The sequence below is a fragment of the Rutilus rutilus genome, assembly GCF_951802725.1.
Source record: "Rutilus rutilus genome assembly, chromosome: 14".
Taxonomy (NCBI): Eukaryota; Metazoa; Chordata; class Actinopteri; order Cypriniformes; family Leuciscidae; genus Rutilus; species Rutilus rutilus.
The window spans coordinates 13744226-13750421 of record NC_140219.1 but is presented as its reverse complement, the minus strand read 5'-3'; the positions used below and the strand labels follow the sequence as shown (position 1 = coordinate 13750421).

The 6196-nt window shown below is 37.7% G+C and overlaps 1 long non-coding RNA gene across 1 annotated transcript; it reads left to right on the top strand.

The window, feature by feature from the left end:
- The first annotated feature begins 1580 nt into the window (after nt 1-1580).
- On the top strand, nt 1581-4090 carry LOC311303951. Its single transcript, XR_014629856.1, has 4 exons — nt 1581-1657; nt 1804-1862; nt 2050-2215; nt 3585-4090. It is a non-coding gene; the product is annotated as an uncharacterized lncRNA (long non-coding RNA).
- Nucleotides 4091-6196: the final 2106 nt, after the last annotated feature.

Genomic DNA, 6196 nt, shown 5'->3' with positions numbered 1-6196 from the left:
GACTGTCAGTCCAAATCCGATTTTTGTTCATATCCGATTGAAATCTGAAATCTTACCAAACGTGAACAGCAAAAAAAATCACATGAAATCCGTTTCAAGCTACATCCATATGTGGTTTGAAATCCTATTCAGGAAATCCACTTCAGTCTGAACGCTCTGATCGGATTTCGCGTGGTTTATGTGACTTTCTCACACCACGTAAAATGTGAACGTCAGACGTTCACTGTTAAAAATTACCAGCAATTCACAATAATTAACAGTATTATTTTACAGTAACTTGTTGTAATTAAGTTTCCCTGTAATATCCCAATGAATACCTGTAAAAACTACAGTATCCTTGGATTTTACAGCATTTAACTCTTATTTTACAGTAAAATATTGCAATCTAAAACCTGCTGTTATATCACAACAAGGTCTGTAATATCACAGCAACACAGTGAAAAAAAAAAGGATTTCACAGCATTAAACAGTATTATTACAGTGAAATATTGTATTGAAATTATGCCCTGGAAAGTCACATGACATAACCGAACTGTTTTGAATTTGAACTGAAAAGGCGCGGTCGTGTCCCTCTTCTGAATTTCCGGGCTGAATGGATAAGGTGAGTAGCATACATGTTTGCAGCACTTACACCCATGTTATTTTAATATGATGATAATATTTACTTTCAAATAAACGTTTATCGCATGACACAGTTCACATTTTGTTAGCAAGTGCCCGGAATTGTTGAAAGTTCTCTCACAGCATTTGCTAATAGTAGTAATGTTAGTAGCTAATGAAGAGAGTTTCGCTATAATTTTTCATGTCACTATCACCGTTTAGACAAATCTGGTGTTTGTAAAGTTTATGAAAACCAATGATGGGACAAACATTACTATTTATGTGTGCACATTTCTGTAATTAGTCAAGGTTATCATAGATTAGCAGGGCTAACCGTTAGCTGTTTAACTTTAATAACTTAGTGATTCAAACGGTCCATGAAAAAATATTTTTTTCAGCGGATATCCTAGTTACAACATGATTGAGCTAACTGTTAAGGGGGTCGCACACCGGATGCGCAGCTCGGCGCCGCGCCGCGTCTTTTAAATTCGAACACATTATTCTCTATGAGAATGTAAGAGGAAGATATACATCTCTATAAATGTAAATTTTATATAAAACCATGTAAATGGCGCTCTGTGGCGCGGCAGGATTTTGAACACGGTCCTGAGCCGTTGCTGGGCGTCGCGGACAGACGCCGAAAGGCGCCGCCGGTGTGTGTACTCTCATAGAGAATAATGTGTTCGAATTTAAAAGACGTGGCGCGGCGCGGCGCCGAGCTGCGCATCCGGTGTGCGACCCCCTTTAGTCTCATGTCGTGTTCGACAACGGGAGGGTTTTAACATTAGGGTTTCCCACTTGTCCTGATATGAATGAATAATAATTGTAAAAGTTGTAAATGCACGTTACATTGAGTGAGCAATCTCAAAGTGCTACAGAAAAAAAACACTATTATATACCACTATCATTTTTGACATACGGCTAAAATTAAATTACAATGATCAATGATCATAATCTGCATTCAAACTGAAATTCTTATTTTTGGTTGCATTTGTGTAATTTCTCCTTTTACTTTTCTTTCCAGGTCATCAGAGAGAGTTTGATGCTTGAAGTTGATGTAAGATTTTTTATTCAAATATTTAAAATGCAAAATGAGTGATTACATTATCAACATTTACCTTGCATGATTTACTACCTCTGACCAATGAACAATATTTATCCTTTATCCTAAATCCATGCTATTGTGTGTTAACTATGTTACAGCCATGTGCCACTGGTCAATACTGCAGAACTCCCCAGCAGCCCCTGCTTGATCATTCAAGGTAATGTTACTTTGATCTAGTATCGACATTTCTAACTCATTATTTTGTTTTCATTCTAGAAATCTATAAGACCACAATAAGTAATAATAATTATAATAATAATAATAATTACATTTGTATAGCCATTTGTATCTTAAGCAGATCGCAAAGTGCTCATAACACATAATGCTGTATCTGTTCATTTCAGGTGACATGATGAAGCCCTCTGGATGGCTTATATCCATCGAGGGACATGTCGTGATGGGCCCACACCCTTTCTTTTTACACGGAGTAGCTGCTTTCTTCAGCAGCTATTACGTCTTCAACCTTGAGTATCCTGCCACTGGATCGTCAACGCTGGAGTTCATTCAAAGGTATTTTATAAAGATCACATTTAATCTTGTAATTCACATTATAGTACAGGCTTCCAACTCAATGATTGTCTTGAGGTCTAAAATGCTGACAAACGAGGTACCTGAGGCCCCGTCCACACTACCGCGTTTTTGTTTAAAAACGGAGACCTTTTGCTACGTTTACACCTCCCGTCTACACTAAAACGGCAAAAACGGAGACCCAAAACGGAGAAGTTTAGAAACGCTGCCGACCCGTTTTTCGTTTTGAAACTCCGGAGGGCGTTTTAGTGTGGACGGGTCAAAACGGAGGACTTTAGAAACGATGACGCAGAGGCTCGCGCTCGGCTCTATGATTGGGTGTCATCAGTCATGGAGTATACACAGGTAATATTCAGTACCAGTAAACTCCACCCGCTGGAACAGTTTCTTACAGTAAGAAGAAGAAGAAACTGCCTCTTGGAAGCGTCTCAGGTGCGGCTCGCGCAGTAAACGCATAGCACTACATGCTATATAGAACCGACGCCTATTTTTCATGCGACACGCAAGCGTGTTGGAAGCGTTTCCAAGAAAAATAGAAGAGGAAAACATGTTTATATGTCATTTTGACACAAATACATATTAATAAGTTTACACCGGCACGCGCATGCCCAGTGTTGGTGAATGGTCACGTGATACGCGTTTTCAGTCGTTTTAATGTGGACGGAGATCAATTCTAATATGCAGCTAAAACGCTGGTGTGGACGGCGATCGTATTCGTTTTAATTCTCCGTTTCTAAACTAAAACGCAGTAGTGTGGACGGGGCCTGAGGCTAGCCTGGTGAGACCACCCTGATCTCGCGAACTCATTCAATTTCGCTCTGCAGATCAGTCTGGGTTTCTACACATGTTATGCTGACAAATACCTGCTGGTCCAATCACAGCTATTTATTTTGTTTTGGGGCAGGCTATGTGATGATGATTTTGAAACGTCTATTGCGAAATGCGAATGTATTGAATGAAGTAGATGAAATTTTCTTTCAAAGCAGAACAAAATGCTCTCAGGCCCTTTATTGAAAAGGATATGTTTGTCATACTTTCAACAGGGTTTGGTTTTAATTTACCAACTGGCCAATTGCGTGAAGATGCATTTCAGTGGCGGCACACGTTGATATGGCCTCTCATAGTAGAAAATCAACCCTATTTGCCTCAGGCAAACCTAACCTGAGGCACCTTGGCTAAAAATGGCTAAAAAAAAATTATGGTGAGAGTAAGATCTAACAAGTTTGGATTATAAATCTATTAGGGTTTGATGTGGGGAAAAAGCACAGCAAAAAGCACACCTTGATAAATGCTGTCTGCAATACATACTGTAAGTCTATTTGAAACTGAAACTATCTTTGCTTATTAACAGGTGCTTCCTGGGCATCAATCCTGAAAGAGGCTCAAAGACCAAGAAGCGGACAACAATGAACCCTCATGTGAGCACCCTTTTGAGGAAACTTATTGACTTTGAGTGGGCATCATAGTTTTTTTTTTGCAGCGGTAGTTGTCAGGCTCAGTTTTGAGTAGCCTTGTTCTTTTTGTAATTTTTCAAGACAACTTTGCACTACAAGATTTTTACACAATGCTGTTGCGTGTGGACTCATTATAATGTTTGAGACTGAGAGGAGCGCCTGACCCCTTTACGACATTCCTTCATCGCTCTCTTATCTTGCCATGAAGGCCTCATTCCCATCCTGTCCATTACTGTTATTGTGACAGCTAGTTGAATTGCAAGTTTGCACAATTTCTCTGCATTTTCTGACTTTTATGACTAGAAAGTTGAATTTCTTGAACTCTTGAAGTTCTTGGCATCTGCTGTACATTGAAAAATATGTATTTGTTAATAAATATGCCATTGGGCTAACATTGACTTTACCTCAGAGTTGTTTGTTGGGGGGAGGGGGTTAATTGTACAATGATTGTAAATTCACAGTATATTATTGTCAACTTGTACATTACTTTCAAAGTACACACTGTAAAAGTACAGGGCCTTGTAACAATGTACAGCAAAAGATTGTAATTCCCCAGTAATGTACTGTAATATCACAGTAATTGCTTTGTCATTGAAGCTGTGAAGTTACAGTATACAGTTGTGCTTTTACAACAATGCATTGTAAAATCACAGATATAAAATTACAGTAAATTGCTGTGAGTATATTTCACAGTATATTGCTGTAATCCTTACTGTGAAAGTCATGCAAAATTTATCCAATTCAGGGCTCCAAACTGCGACTAGAATGGTCGCATTTGCGACCAAAAATATTTATTTGCGAGTGAAATTTCTGCCAAGGTCGCCATTGGCGACAATACAAATTTACTCCCTTTGATTGTAAAATTTGCATCCTACGTGCATGTTTTATAACCAGTAGCCTATCGTAGGGGTGTGCGATATGACGATTTTTCATCATGGACGATTAAAATGTCTCCACGATCTGCTTTTGAAGAAATATCGTAGAATCCTGCACTCTAGTTGCTGTTCTGGCGCCTCTGTCCCGGTCAAAACATACTGAACAACGCGACGTATATTCACATGTTAACGCAGCGGAACGGGACACTGCAGTTCACAAAAGTTAATAATTTGCATGTGCTTTAATGCCTTGTCGGTTAAACATTTAATTTGCGTGCTGATGCGCTGTTCTAACATGTGCCTTTCTCAGCGCGTACATGTGAAGCCCACATGCACTAAAAGCCTGTCTACCAGCGCCTGGATACTGGACTAAGTTATATTTTGAGTCTTATTGTGCTAATACTGTTAAATACACACAAGGTTTACATAAACAAAGTCGGTTATGTCTAAAGTGAAAGCAAACTTGAGAAAATTGAGAGAAAATCGGCTTGTCAAATGCGTGTACATTAGACGTGTCGCGCGCAGCTCTTAAGAGACAGTAGCAATTGTAAACACGCTGCCGCTTGTCCTTAAAGGGATAGTTCACCCAAAAATAAAAATTATCTCATTATTTACGCACTCTAATGTTGTTCCAAAACTGTATTAATTTCCTTCTAATATTTTCTAATATTAATAATTTGAAGAATGTGGGTAACCAAACAGTAGCTGGTCCCCATTGACTTCACTGGGGTACATCAACTGTTTGGTTACCCACATTCGTCCAAATAACTTTTATTTTCAACAGAAGAAAAACAAGTTTAAAACAACTTGAGAGAGTAAATTATGACAATTTGAATTTTTAGGAGAACTATCCTTTTAATGTTAATGAAACAACAAAATGCAAAGATAAAATTACTCACTGCTCTTGACTGATAACTTTAATAGTAGCTTTAATAAGTATCAATTTATTATTTATACAGTGAAGTCTATGTTTTGTTTTATTTTCATATTTGTTAATTTAATTACTTTCTTCAATGCTACTGTTAAATAAACCTACTGTAGCTGAAAACATAAAGCACTGTTTATTTCATTTGTATATTAAGTTGTGTATGTGTAATGTTTATCTTTGATCTTAATATTTAATAACAAAGAAAATAATGACTACATTTTTTATCTTCGCCCCTTTCTGCCATTCTTTTTTATTTTACATTTTGTTACCTAAGGCTTTGTTTTTAAAATATGGACATTAGTTTGGCTGTAATGCTCAGTCACAAAATAGTAAAACCAACATAAAAAGAATTGTGATAAAATCGTGAATTGTGATTTTCCTGAAAAAAATTGTGATATGATATTTTTGCCATATCGCCCACCCCAAGCCTATCGCTTCATTTGTTTTGTTAACGTCATGAAATGAGATGCTTTGCGTGAACGTTTCACTGAGTGAAAGCGCCAAAATATGAACTTATGAAATAGTTCATAAGTCGGAAGTGACATTCAGTTACCAAATAAGCTCCAGTTCCCAGAACATTCACAAGATGAAAATGCTGAAACTGTAAGAAGAGGAGAGACATGCACACAACAGGGAGACTAAAATGTAAGTGCATTGTTATGTGGCTCTTAAAAAAATTATTTGGCGCCTGTTTTTTTCCCCTATA